Source organism: Astatotilapia calliptera, chromosome 13 (assembly GCF_900246225.1).
Source record: "Astatotilapia calliptera chromosome 13, fAstCal1.2, whole genome shotgun sequence".
In the NCBI taxonomy this organism is placed as follows: domain Eukaryota; kingdom Metazoa; phylum Chordata; class Actinopteri; order Cichliformes; family Cichlidae; genus Astatotilapia; species Astatotilapia calliptera.
The window spans coordinates 503,603-516,307 of NC_039314.1; the positions used below are offsets into that span (position 1 = coordinate 503,603).

Sequence of the window (12,705 nt, forward strand, 5' to 3'; positions counted from 1 at the left end):
AGACAACCATAGTCTTGGGTATTGAAATTCTATAACACCGACCTCATACGGTTCATTTAAAACAACAGGTTTTGCTAGCTTTGTTCTAAAATTAGATTTCTTATTGCCTGGATAAACATGTGCTGAAGCATTCGAGAAGAGGCTCACATAAAAGCCTGCGTTGTTGTTGTTCGTTTTATCCATTCCTTCCTTCCTTTATCAGTCTTTGTCTAGTGCAGAATGAAAGTATGCAGAGCTGCGGCGTCTCTGTTAATCACACTTCAACGATGTCTTTTTCAGGGATCCATGATTTTCAAATGAGAAGGCCAACCGAGCCATTTGACCAGCGCTAACTTTTTTCAGTCCTCTTTTTTCTGCCAAGTATTTTCTCTATTTGAAACCTTTTGTTTTTGTCAATAGTCACCTGCTGTGTATTCATAAATTACACCTTTCACCGCAGCTCCTGTGAGATCCTCCAGTTTGTATACGGGAGGGTCTCTTCCTAAACGCTCCTTTATGGTAAAGTACTCGTCTGTGTAGGTCTGATGGTAACCCTTTCAGAATATGCCTCGTAGTTTAGATATTCTCTCTGTATCGCCCACATTAAATTTAAAAGTCACCGGTTTTTGGGGTTTCATTTTGTACAGGGTGTTAAAGACTGCTTTCTCATTATCTTTGCACACCTCGGTGGGGTCATTTTGATAGAGCTGTGATAAGACAGGTTATAGGACTGTACAAGATCTTGGATCACATTAACATATCTTGGCGAGTTAACTGATGTTAAGTATTTCCACATTTTCCCCTTTAAGGTGCGGTTAAAACGCTCTACCACACATGATTTCATTTCACTAAAGGTTGAAAAATGTGTGATGTTATGCTGCTCCATTAGTTTTTTAAATGTTTATTATAAAATTCCTTCCCTAAATCTGTTTGGAGTTTTTCAGGCACACGGCCCTCTCTCAGAATATCACCAAAAGCCTCAGCAACAGCCTGTCCTGTCTTGGTTTCAAGGCACCTAACCCATGCATACTTAGAAAACACATCTATGCATGTCAATAAGTACCTAACATTATCATCATCCGCAGAATATTCACGCATGTCAACCAAATCAGCTTGAAACTGTTTGTCAGTCCCGTTAACCAAAACTCTATTTCTGTATCCTTGCATTTCTGTATCCTTGCATTTCTGTGTCCTCTATCCTTGCAGGTTTATGAAGAGTATATGTGTCATCTCCTTTTAAAAACGCTCCACGTCAGGTAATGACGGCTTTAAGCCTGTTGCCTCACTGACAGCGATACGGAGCTTCTTTACACTTCCTAAACCCCCTGGGTGTGCAGGGTTGGGATATATTTTTCTCAGCGTGTTTTCCATAATCACTTTGACCAAACACAAACACAAATGACCAGAAAAAAGTGTTAGCATACGCTTTTATTTCATTTTCTGTGTAGTGCACAGTAAGGTTTTTATAACAGATGTGCATTAAATCTTGTGTCTCCCAGCGCTGATTTAACTCCGCGGGTGTGATGATTGGTATTTAGCAGGTATCCGACATTCTCATCAGTGGTGCAAACAATGTGCGGCACTGATCTCAGTTCACACAGAAAACGCTCTGCAGTGCTGATGATTTGTGCTTCAGCCTCACTGACACTGTATGAGCAAACAAACAGACGGATGGCCGGGATGAATCGGGGCGTCCGGAGCTTTTCCATCACCTCATCATAGCAGGTCTTGAAGAAAAACACAGGCAGCTCAAACAGGCAACTGTGTTGTAACTGGCTGGGGTGACCGGATTGGCATCCATAACATATCTCCTGCACATACTCATTCAGTGCCGTCGACAGCAGGTGGAAGGTTGCGAGTTTAATGTTGAGTTCCGTTTCCTCAGACGGGTGTGATCCTGCAGAGTCCTGTGAGCATCCTGGAGAGGGGGGCGGAGTCGGTGGGGTCTGGTGTTAGAGTGAATTGTTAAATGTTTGTCATTTTTATGTTTACCATTTGTACATTGTTTTAACTCTGATGAAAGAAATTCCACTGTCCTTCCCCCCAGATTCTCGAGGATCAAGGTGGGGGGCTGTAGTCTTTTATCACAGACACATCCTTGTGCTTCTTTTGATGTAACCTTCCTGCGTTTATGACCCTTTGGTCAGCAGGAGGTCTGACACACACACACACACACACACACACACACACACACACACACACACACTGACACACACACACACACACACACACACACACACACACACACACACACAGCCTTGTCTGGGCGTGGCTTTGTTCTGACGTGTTTTGTGTGAACGGTCTCTCAATAAAGGCAGCAGGAGGAGGAGGATCTAGAGGTCATTTTCATGGTGGCCTCCCTTGCGCAAATAATCGATCGATCGACTGTCTTGTTTTCTTCATGATGAATAAGTCTCTAGAATTCGCGGGGCTTGTGGAAACACAGATCCAACATCTGGATTAGCAGTGCTGGAGGGGGAGACTCTGAGCAGTCCACAACATGGCAGATGTTGTCTGTAAAAGAAATCCACACATTGCATTTTTAAAAAAATATCGGGTATAATGCCAACGTCTCTCACACAGAGACAACCTACCATTTGTTTTTTTTTGTTTTTTTCTGTCCTCAGGGTTTTTGGCCTCAACATGGCAGAAGGTAAACCAATCTTCGGGCCATGTGCGAGCCGATCATATATACAAGACGCGTCCTAATATTCTCATAAGAAGAGTTGTTTGTATGTGCTAAAAAAAACAAGCCTCAGAATGAAAACAAAATGAGGCTAATTAGTTCTTTGCCTTATATAGTGTACAAAGGTTGCAGCCTTGTTCTATCATGGAAATGTTAGTAGACTCCTATGACTCACAGAACATTTGAGCCGACCTGGTTTTCCATTTTAGGATGAAACCTCTTCTCACCCACACTCTGCTATTCATCTCTGTTTTTATGTTGCGGCTTTTGAGCCGGGTCGTAACACTGAAGATCACAAAGATCAACATTAAGACCAGTCTGTGCATTCAAAGCAGTGACAGAAAAGAGTGTGGGGCATTAACACCCACTCACTGAAATGGCATCCAAGATGCCTTCATAACTTTAAGAAAAGGAAAGAAAAAAGGCAATAAAATGTAACTCTAGGAATCACTCATTTCATCCACCTTTGCCACCATTTTCCACATTAATTAGAAGATGAAATGAATCGATTAGCTCAAAGAAATTCCACTGCAGACGAGTGTTTTGGTGGTTAACCCTTGGTAAGTCCTAAAAAAAAAAAAAAAGTACCCCTTATGAAGACCTAGAGCCAAAAATCGACCACGCCATAAAAAGTGCTATAAAAAGATTATACATTAATATTTTTCCACTTTAAATTAGCCAATATTTTAGACCTACTTCTCCTTGAAATATTCATATAAAGTTTTAATTATATTCGCGATTTTAACCTTTTATATCCCGGTTTTGTCACATGAGCACACTGCCTTTTTTGGCAAAAAAAATGAAAAAATTAAATATTTTCCATAAAATACATTTGAAAGTTATATTTTATTGTACTTTTAATTAGGCCTTTGGATGGTCTAAAAATTACTACTGACCTTCATTTTGATCGGCCGTTAGTTTTTTTTGCAGGAGAACGTTTTTCACTCTTGCCCCAATAAATGCATATTACCTTGTTGCCATCTAAAATCAAATAAAAAGCATTATGTAAATAAAAATACAAAGATCAGTTTGAACCAAATAAACATTTATTTTTCAACAATGAACAAGAACATGTATATGGTAAATGTAATTATGTATATTGTTGTTGGGAATGGGGAAATGTATGAGAGAGAAAGAGAGTGTGAGAAAGTGAGAAAGCAGTGAGAGGGTGGGGGGCGTGTGTGTGGCTGGGGGGTAAATGTCTTGCTCAGGTAGAGCAGTGGCTGCAGACAAATTTGCTGTGGGCTCGGCAGCTGAATTTTCCACATTTGCTGCATGTGTTTCCCACTCGCCTCCTTTTCCCAACACAGAGCTCACAGAGCTTCCTGCCCTTGGGATTTGTCACTCCAGAGGGGCCTGCAGCAGCACCATCCTGCGCATCTCTTACTAACTCAGCAGCGGCTGATGAGCGGGGAAGACGCCTGTCTTTGTGACAAATGGGGGCGTGATCAGGCCTTCTCCCACCTCTTCAATGAACATCCTCCTCCTGTGTGGCTTCTGCTGATGCCAGGGCCTGATCCACGGAGGTCCACAGCATGAAGGCGTTGTAGAGGGAGACGTCTATGATGTGATGAAAAAGGGCCATTGGCCATCGATTGGTCCGTCTCCTGCAGGAGTAGGTGCCGACAACCTAACAAAAAATAAACATAACAAAAAAAAAAACAACATAAAACCTCTGTATATTTTACACAAGAATATATGAAGAAAAATGAATAAAGGTGTGCGTAACTGATGCGTAATGACACCCACCTTATCAAGGTTGTCGACACCTCCTTTGCATCGATTGTAGTCTGTGATGATCGCTGGCTTTTTTCTCTCGTCATCGCTGACCTCCGGCCTGCGATGTTTCGTGCTCAATAAAAGCACATTCCTGCCCCGTCGGGGAATGTACGACACTAGGGTCTGTTTCGCTGAAAAGGCAAAGATCGAGGAGTAGACGGCTCTCCCTCTCATCTGGCGCAAAAACGGGTGGGATTCCTTTTTTGTTCTGGCGGATTGTGCCGACCAGAGCCATTTTATTTTTGAGGAGTTCCTCTGCCAGTTCAGATGAGGTGAAAAAAAATTGTCGACTGTGACGACATGCCCATGGAGCCCGTCAGTCATCTGCTGGACGACCCTCATCCCCTGGTTTACCTCGGCCGGTTCGCCCGCTGCTCTCCCGGTGTAAACCTGCAGCCGCTAGGCGTATGATGTCTTGACATCGCATGCTGCCCAGACCTTTATGCCGCATTTCGCAGGCTTTTTGGGGATATACTGGCGGAAACTGCACCTTCCCTTGAACGGTACCAGCTGCTCATCCACCGTAAGGTCCCGGTCTGGACTAAACAACATCCCCAGGCGGTGTGCCCACATGTCCCATATCTGCGAATGGGAGCCAATTTTGTCCGCACGTCGTGCAGGTCGGGTGAGTTTGTCATCAAATCGGAGCGCTCTGGTTATGGTGACAAAATCTTTTCTCAGCCACTGAGGCACGGAAAATCTTCCTTCCCGTTTCTCACTCCAAAAGGCTGGCGATGGCCTCGTGCCTTTGACCGTATACACCGGACAAAAATTAGCAGCCCCACATAAGCGAGCATTTCGTTGCTATCTAAATCTCTCCAGAATGAGATGTAGCGTCTGCCCTGAAGGTTTGTCATTGCAACTATATGCTGTATAATCCCATCAGTTATGTACAACCTGAAGCTGGAGAGTGGGTCCGTAATTCGGGCTACGGCGTAGTGGGTCGGTCCCGGAATAAGCCCCGTGGGTGCTGCGACGTAGCGCAGCGTCTCGGCGTTTGTTGCGGACCATTTCTTCCCATCTTTGGAGGTCCACGCCGCTGCTTCCTCCGGCGTCCTCCCCTCGTTCTCATCTTCAGAAGAAAAATCAGAGGACGACTCCTGGTGATCAGTGTCGAGAGACGAATCATCCGTGTCACCCCCGGAATCAGAGTCACTCTCGGCAGATGAAGAGGAGAGATCCTCGCTGTCAGAGCGCATCAGGATGTCCACTACTTCCTCGGTACCGTGCCATCGTGAAAATGCCTACTCCCGCGCTACGGCTTATTCTTATAACCTCTCCTGCCTGCACCTGCATAAACAAGCTGAGGTTGGCGACAAAATAAAGAGAGAAGGAGATAAATGTGTGTCTTCACTCTGACTCTGGATCAGATCTCAGTGACAGACTGTGGACATTATGGAAGCCTAAATGTGACACCATCTTCCTCCTTCATCTGCAGATTAAAGCCAAACAAAGATTCTCATTAAAAGTCTGCAGGTCTGAGAGAGACTCAATCGTTGTGTCATGTCAAACACAGTAAGAGGAGCTGAAGCACAGATGTGAAGAGCAGATTCATCAGATTATGACCTCACTCTGTTTTGTCTTCATATACATTCAGTCTGTGTTTATAATGCAGATTTTCTGCTTTTATAATAACACATTTTATATTTTCTATCATCACAGACTGACTCACTGTCGACTCTCAGAGTCTCACTGTGAAGTTGTGGCCTCAGCTCTGAAGTCCAACCCCTCCCATCTGACACAGCTGGACATGAGTAGAAACTACAACCTGCAGGATTCAGGGATGAAGCTTCTGTGTGCTGGACTGGAGAGTCCAAACTGTCGACTGGAGACTCTGAGGTGAGTTCACTGACTGCGGCTGTTGTTGTTTTTCTATATTTCATGTCTTTGATGTTTGAAACTTTCTTTAGTTCCTAAATGTTCAGGATGTGTCTGAAGACAAATGTGAAGAAGTTTGAGTGCTTTCAGAAATGTTGTCTTTCCAAACGACTGAACAACAGTTTTTCCTTTTGGCTCCAAACAGAAGTGACAGACTTGAGCAGGGTTCATTTAAAGGCTGACAGAAGTGGAGTGGTGACGGGGAGATGTTTGACAGGACAGTGTTTCAGCCTCCACAGGTTCATGTTGTGCTCCATCAGTCAGTGAAGATGAAGTCAGTGCTGATGAGGCTGTAGAGTGTGTGAGGGATGTGAATGAGGATGATGAAGATCTGATGATAGCAGATAAAAACAGGCTGCAGAGACTTTGAGCCATACAGGGCACACAGTGTGTGTACAGAACAGCTGAAATCATTATGGAGGCCTCACTGGAATATGGAAGCATCACAGTACAGCTTCAGTGAAGCATTAAAGTCTCTGATATGAGATGAGAAATGAAGCAGCCAGAGCTTTTTCATGAGTGGAAACCCACTGTGACTGTGAGCTGCTGCTACAGCCTCCAGATTAGCCAGCAGCTCATCCTGCTCAACATTTCCTCACCAACTTTAATGGAAGTGTGATGTTTTCAGCTGGAGTGATGGTCAGGGTGGCCTCCCTCTCCTCTTCTTCTCCTCTTCCTCTTTCCTTTGTAAAGCCACTTCTGCTGCTTTCATTCATTTGGAAGTCCTGTAGCTGAGTTTGGGAGAGACTAACAGCCTCGGCAGCAGAGGGGAGAAAGGCTGTAACTGTTGGGTCTGTGTTTCCACAAGCCCCGCTAATTCTAGAGACTTATTCATCATGAAGAAAACAAGACAGTCGATCGATCCATTACTTGCGCAAGGGAGGCCTCGTCTGTGTCCAGCACGACAATGACCCCAATGGTGGCCTCCTCTCGCTGCCTTTTATTGACAATCCTCAAACAATAGTTTACAAAGCACCTCCCCTTGCAACCCCCCTTTGGTTACATAGACAAGGCACTGTATGTATGTGTGTGTGTGTGTGTGTGTGTGTGTGTGTGTGTGTTACCTCCTGCTGACCAAAGGGTCATAAACCCAGGAAGTTTACATCAAAAGAAACAGATCTTTCAGATAGGATGTATCTACAATAAAACCTCCCCCAGCACAGAGTGGCTGGAAAGGTGGTCAGGATCAAAGGGATGGCTTTGATCCTACTGCTTAAACTAAGACTGTACAAATTTAAGAAACACAATGGCAACATTCAACAATTAGACTTAACATTTCCCTCCTTTTTGTCATTGTTCTTAAATTTCAACTTATGCACCCTTTGTTTGGACAGTGTCAGTATAGATTTCATTCATACACAGTAAACTACATCCTATACATAAGCAAATCAGTATCAACAGTCCAAAAACAGGAATTAATTTTTTCAAAAGAAGATGCCACCAAGGACCAGACGGTAACCAAGCTATCCAGCCTTGTGGCGGATATACTCCTGTCGTGCAATTCATTATGTATTTCTTCAAGTAAACAACTGAATGTCAAAGGTCAAACAAGAAGAATCATCATTCTCAAAAATCATATGTCACTACAATCCAACTGTATACAGACATAGGTATTTAAACGCATCAGTTGACTTTATTGTTTGTCCATGTGGCTCTCAGCTAACTTCAAAGCTGCAGCCTGGTCAACACCCTTCTTTATGACTCCTATCAACCCCCCAAATCTTTTCACTGTAGGCATCCTGTGGGGGTTAGAGTCAACTGGTGAATTATCTGCATTTACAACTCTTCTCCTGTCCTGTTGTCACCACAGAAAAAGCTTTGTAAAGGAAATTGGATCAAGCTGTTTTGAACTTCTTGGCTCGAAACCTCAAGTGTTCATGATGTAATGTAGACAAAAGGCTTCTCTGTTTACATCCTTCTTGCAGAAGACAAAAGAATAGGTGATGTTGCCATGTTCCATGGTTGATCTCCAACTTGGGCTAATCCATTGTCCTTCATACACATAGGCAATTGGCCTGTTTCCAGTTCGTTTAGCTGTTCAATGTCCTGCAGCAAGTCATATTCTTTGAGTCAGACGAGCAGGTCTGTCTCACCAGAGCAGTTCACCTTCCCAGCTACTGGTGAATCAACCTTCCATTCAGGTTCAGAGCAGTTGAAAAGTTGGCAGTGTTCCCGGATGTGTTGCTAAAGCAACCAGACAAACTGCCTCGCTCTCAGTGATGCTATAGGGCCACAGTCCAGAAGAATGTGTAGCCAGTGGCATCACAAGCATAACCATTGGTCTCATTCTTTATGTGAGCGGTTGTGTTCTTAAACTGCCACCAGTAGTTGTTGAAAACCCATGCTGGTACTGGGTGTGGTTTGCTCTGTTCCAGTGCGCTCCCTGTCATCCCACTCAGGGTCCACAGGCACAAGAAGATGCACAGCACATTCCCAGCCATTCTGATGAGTACCTGTGGCTCAGTTGGTTTCTTCACCGGATTGAGACGAGGGGCCCTGGAGGCTTTCCCCCCCCTTTGTTCCCGGTCTTCCTGCCACTTACTCCGAGCTGGCCTGGATGTGTGTCACCTTCTTGCAGTGCGCTTGATATATCCAAGTGTTCCTTCCAGCAATCTTCACTGCTGTGGTCGTCGTCAGCAGCATCCGATATGGACCTTCCCACCATGGACTGGACCAGCACTTCCTCTCCATGGCCTTATCAACATCCAATCTCCAGACTTCAGACTCTGCTCCTGCGGAGAAACAGAATCATCTGGCAGATCATTTGTTCTCATGACTACTTTACTTTTAAACATTTTCAAGCATCTAATCTGCTAATACGCTCTCTCTTCTGCTTTTCTATCATCACTACAGAAGACTGGAACTCTAAATGCTCTAACATGTGTAATCTCAAAGAGTCAGACCATTCTCTGTTGGAGTAATCCTCATGTACTTATTCTATACAGTCTAACCATGTCCTGCCTGTCTTCCTAAATCTTAACTTTACTATTCCATTAGTTCTCTCTGCCTGCAAAAGTTTTTTTTTTAAAAAGTATTTAATAATCCTAGAATGAGTATAACGACTGCTCATTTCCCTCCTGTTTGAGACATAGCAAAGCCAATGGCTCAAAATAGCAGCAGTCTTATACAAATTATCAGGCAGTACTGGTTTATCACACAGATAAAAAATCATCCTGCAAGCTTGCTCCCTCTGTAAGTCACAACTGTTTTCCTGCTGTAGGTGAGTGGGCCTGCATGTCTGCTGATGCTGTACTGATAAAAGGTTAACACCATGTTTAACTACAGCTGCTTCTTTTGTGATCTTATCTGCAAAAACTTTCCCTAATGCAACTGGATCTTTCCCTCACATGTGTGCTGCACATTTACAAACGGCAATTCCACTGGTTAATAACACTGCCTCCAGCAGATTTTGCAAGAGTTTGGTGTGTCCTGCAGGTTTCCCTGTAGAGGTTGTCACACCTCGTCTCACTCACTGCACTACAAAGAAATGTACAGTAGCAAATGTATACTGCCTATCAGTGTATATTGTCTCTCTACAGCTTTACACACTTCCGTTAAAGCTAGCATCTCTGCTGCTCAAGCAAATATGAAACATGCTAGTTGTCCTACATAGATAACTCTCTCTCACTGTCTGCTACAGTAAAACGTGTTCTAGTCTGTCCCTCTGCTGTTGTAAAACTCAAACCATCAGCAAACCAAACCTTTCCCTCAACGAGTGGCACATCTATTAAGTCATCCCTCAGCTTACACTTCTTCTCCTCGCGCTCTCTACACTCATGAGAAGTGCCCTCCTCCGTTGGCAAAAAGGGTTGGACAGATTCAGAATTGTGCACCACTTTATGGTAATATGTGTGGTTGTGAGAGTAACATTAAAGACAAGTGTCTTGTAGGTGTCAGAAATGTAAGTTTAGTCTGCAGTAGTAGACATCTACCTCGTGTGGAACTAACAATGTCAAAAGGTGAAATAAACTATTGAAACATTGTACAGCTTAAACTGCTGCACATACTGATCTCACGCATGGAGGTAAAGCACGAGCAACTAGAGCTAATCTTTTAGGATAGTAAGTTACTGGCTTCACTTGTGGAAAAAGTGCTGTTAGTTATTTTACAGTCACCTGGCATTTGTGCTGTTCACAGAACCACAAGTCCATCGCTGGACCTCCTCTGCGCTGTCACTTTCTGGAGCTTGGCACGCTCCCTCAGGTTCCATTTTCCAACGCTGCTGAAGATTTAACCCTAGAACACTATCGCTATAAATAGTAACACGATCACTAATGCCGGGTGATTTTTACCCGATATAATATAACCAATGAAAAGTAATCAAATATATCAAAATATGACAACACATGACAAATTAGAGTGGTCTTCTTTTACTTTCAACTGTGCCATGTCTAACAAAATGAAAAATAAAACTCCTAAAACAAAATAATGACTCTGGAAAGCTGGTCTTTGGTCCACCCATTCCTGGGACATTTGAGACTTCCCTGGTGATGGCACAGGCTCCTCGACACGCAAACAGCTTAGTTGTCTTCCTTAACGTCAACGTCGAAACTCTTTCATCTTATTTAAGATTTGCTGTGCAAAGTCTCCTCGTGACGATCCTTTGGAAGACCAGTAACACAGCTCTCTGTGCTGAAGGTGATCTCCGATCCTCCTGAAAACTCTCTCCTGGCCTCAGCTTCCATCTTGTGGACGATCCTCTCAGTCACTCCTTCTCGTCATGGCACCTCACGATATCTACAAATTAAAAAATGACACTCCTCTCGCCACACGGCTTTCGCCATGTGTCAACTCCCCAATGAGACATGTACAAGAGTGTTGCACAGTCTCCCTAAAACAATCTCCAAGGTTTGTCCCTTGGAGCAGCTTCACTCCAAGCTGTAACCCTGTGTAAAAACATTAGTCAGCATTGAAATGTTCAGCTTGTTTAGCTCCCAGCTCCTGTATCCTAGAAGACAAAGTCTTAAAATTAAAACAACTTCACATTTGCAACCAACTATAGATCATAAGAGTAATAAAGTATTCAGCATCACAGAGACAAGTATCATTGCAGGTTTATTCTAAACTCATTAAACTCCTACTTTTCCCCATAATTTGTTCCAAATTATTTAACATCTCACCGTCATTCCACATTGTAATCAGTGACGTCCCTTAAGTTTGTTACTCACCATGAGCCCAACAGTGTGGTCAGATAATGGGCCCCGATGTAACTATTCTGTAACCACTGCACATCTGTTCAATTGTCACTCGTCTGTCTGTGCTGAATCCTTTACAAGCACTCTTAAAGAAAAACAACATTAGCCAAACACAAGGTTCATCCCGGTTGTCAGGTGTCGGCCATCCAGATTCCAGAGGAGCTGTGAAAAGTCATAAAGTTAACACTCGCTGTGGAAAAAGTAACAATGGTCTCATCACAGTATGTCTCACACTGCATTCATTTCTTCCCTGTAACATTCTCTCAAAAACACAGTGTAATTTCATCATCAACATATAGCCTGTAACTACAGTTCTCTTCACACAAAATCTCAGTAATCCTGTGGTAGAGAAACATCATTAAGCTGATTACCATTAGAAAAGCTGAAATAATACCTCAGCTGAAGCCAATTGTACTAAATGCACTAAATGTGCACTGTTACAAGAATATTTTTCTTTCTATTGTTTTCTATTATTTTAAGTTAAGCAGGACAGAGTGCTTTTAAAGAAAGATTTACTTATATTCTCAAAAGTTAAGCATGACAGGCTTCTGTTTAAGAAAGAGACCTGTTTTACCGTGTTAATGTTGTCGTTTTGAGCTAAAAATAAATGGCTAAATGATCATTTGTTTTACATGTGTTCATATCACAAAGAATAGAATATGCATCTACTTAAATCAACTTCAAGTCAAATGGTTAAAAAAAAAATTTCACACACAAAAAAAGAGCTAGAAAATTCACCACACTGGGAAGGGTGAAGACAACTGGGTCGCCCGGCCCTGGCCACGAGGTGTCCCTTATTTATTTTTCAGGGAGTTGGCAACCCTAACTGTATGTAAGTGTGTGTGTGTGTGTTATGTGTGTGTGTGTGTGTGTGTGTGTGTGTGTGTGTGTGTGTGTGTGTGTGTGTGTGTTACCTCCTGCTGACCAAAGGGTCATAAACCCAGGAAGTTTACATCAAAAGAAACAGATCTTCCAGATAGGATGTATCTACAATAAAACCTCCCCCAGCACAGAGTGGTTGGAGAGGTGGCCAGGATCAAAGGAATGGCTTTGATCCTACTGCTTGAACTAAGACTGTACAAATTTAAGAAACACAATGGCAACATTCAACAATTAGACTTAACAGTAACACCACCACTTTACTCTGTTCTACCTGTCACATCATTTTATCAGGAAACAAATATGCTC

General features: G+C 43.2%; 1 protein-coding gene, 1 long non-coding RNA gene and 1 pseudogene across 2 annotated transcripts in view; 1 reads left to right on the forward strand and 2 right to left on the reverse strand.

Moving 5' to 3' along the window:
• The window catches only part of LOC113035143 (protein NLRC3-like), a 312,272-nt gene that overhangs the window by 181,806 nt on the left and 117,761 nt on the right, over positions 1-12,705 (forward strand). The window lies entirely within an intron of this gene.
• Positions 1-12,705, reverse strand: part of LOC113035137 (NACHT, LRR and PYD domains-containing protein 12-like) — a 257,654-nt pseudogene that overhangs the window by 159,977 nt on the left and 84,972 nt on the right.
• On the reverse strand, positions 2,375-4,176 carry LOC113035170 (uncharacterized). Its single transcript, XR_003274316.1, has 3 exons — positions 4,130-4,176; positions 3,562-3,646; positions 2,375-2,493 (listed from the first exon to the last, which is right to left on the reverse strand). It is a non-coding gene; the product is annotated as an uncharacterized LOC113035170 (long non-coding RNA).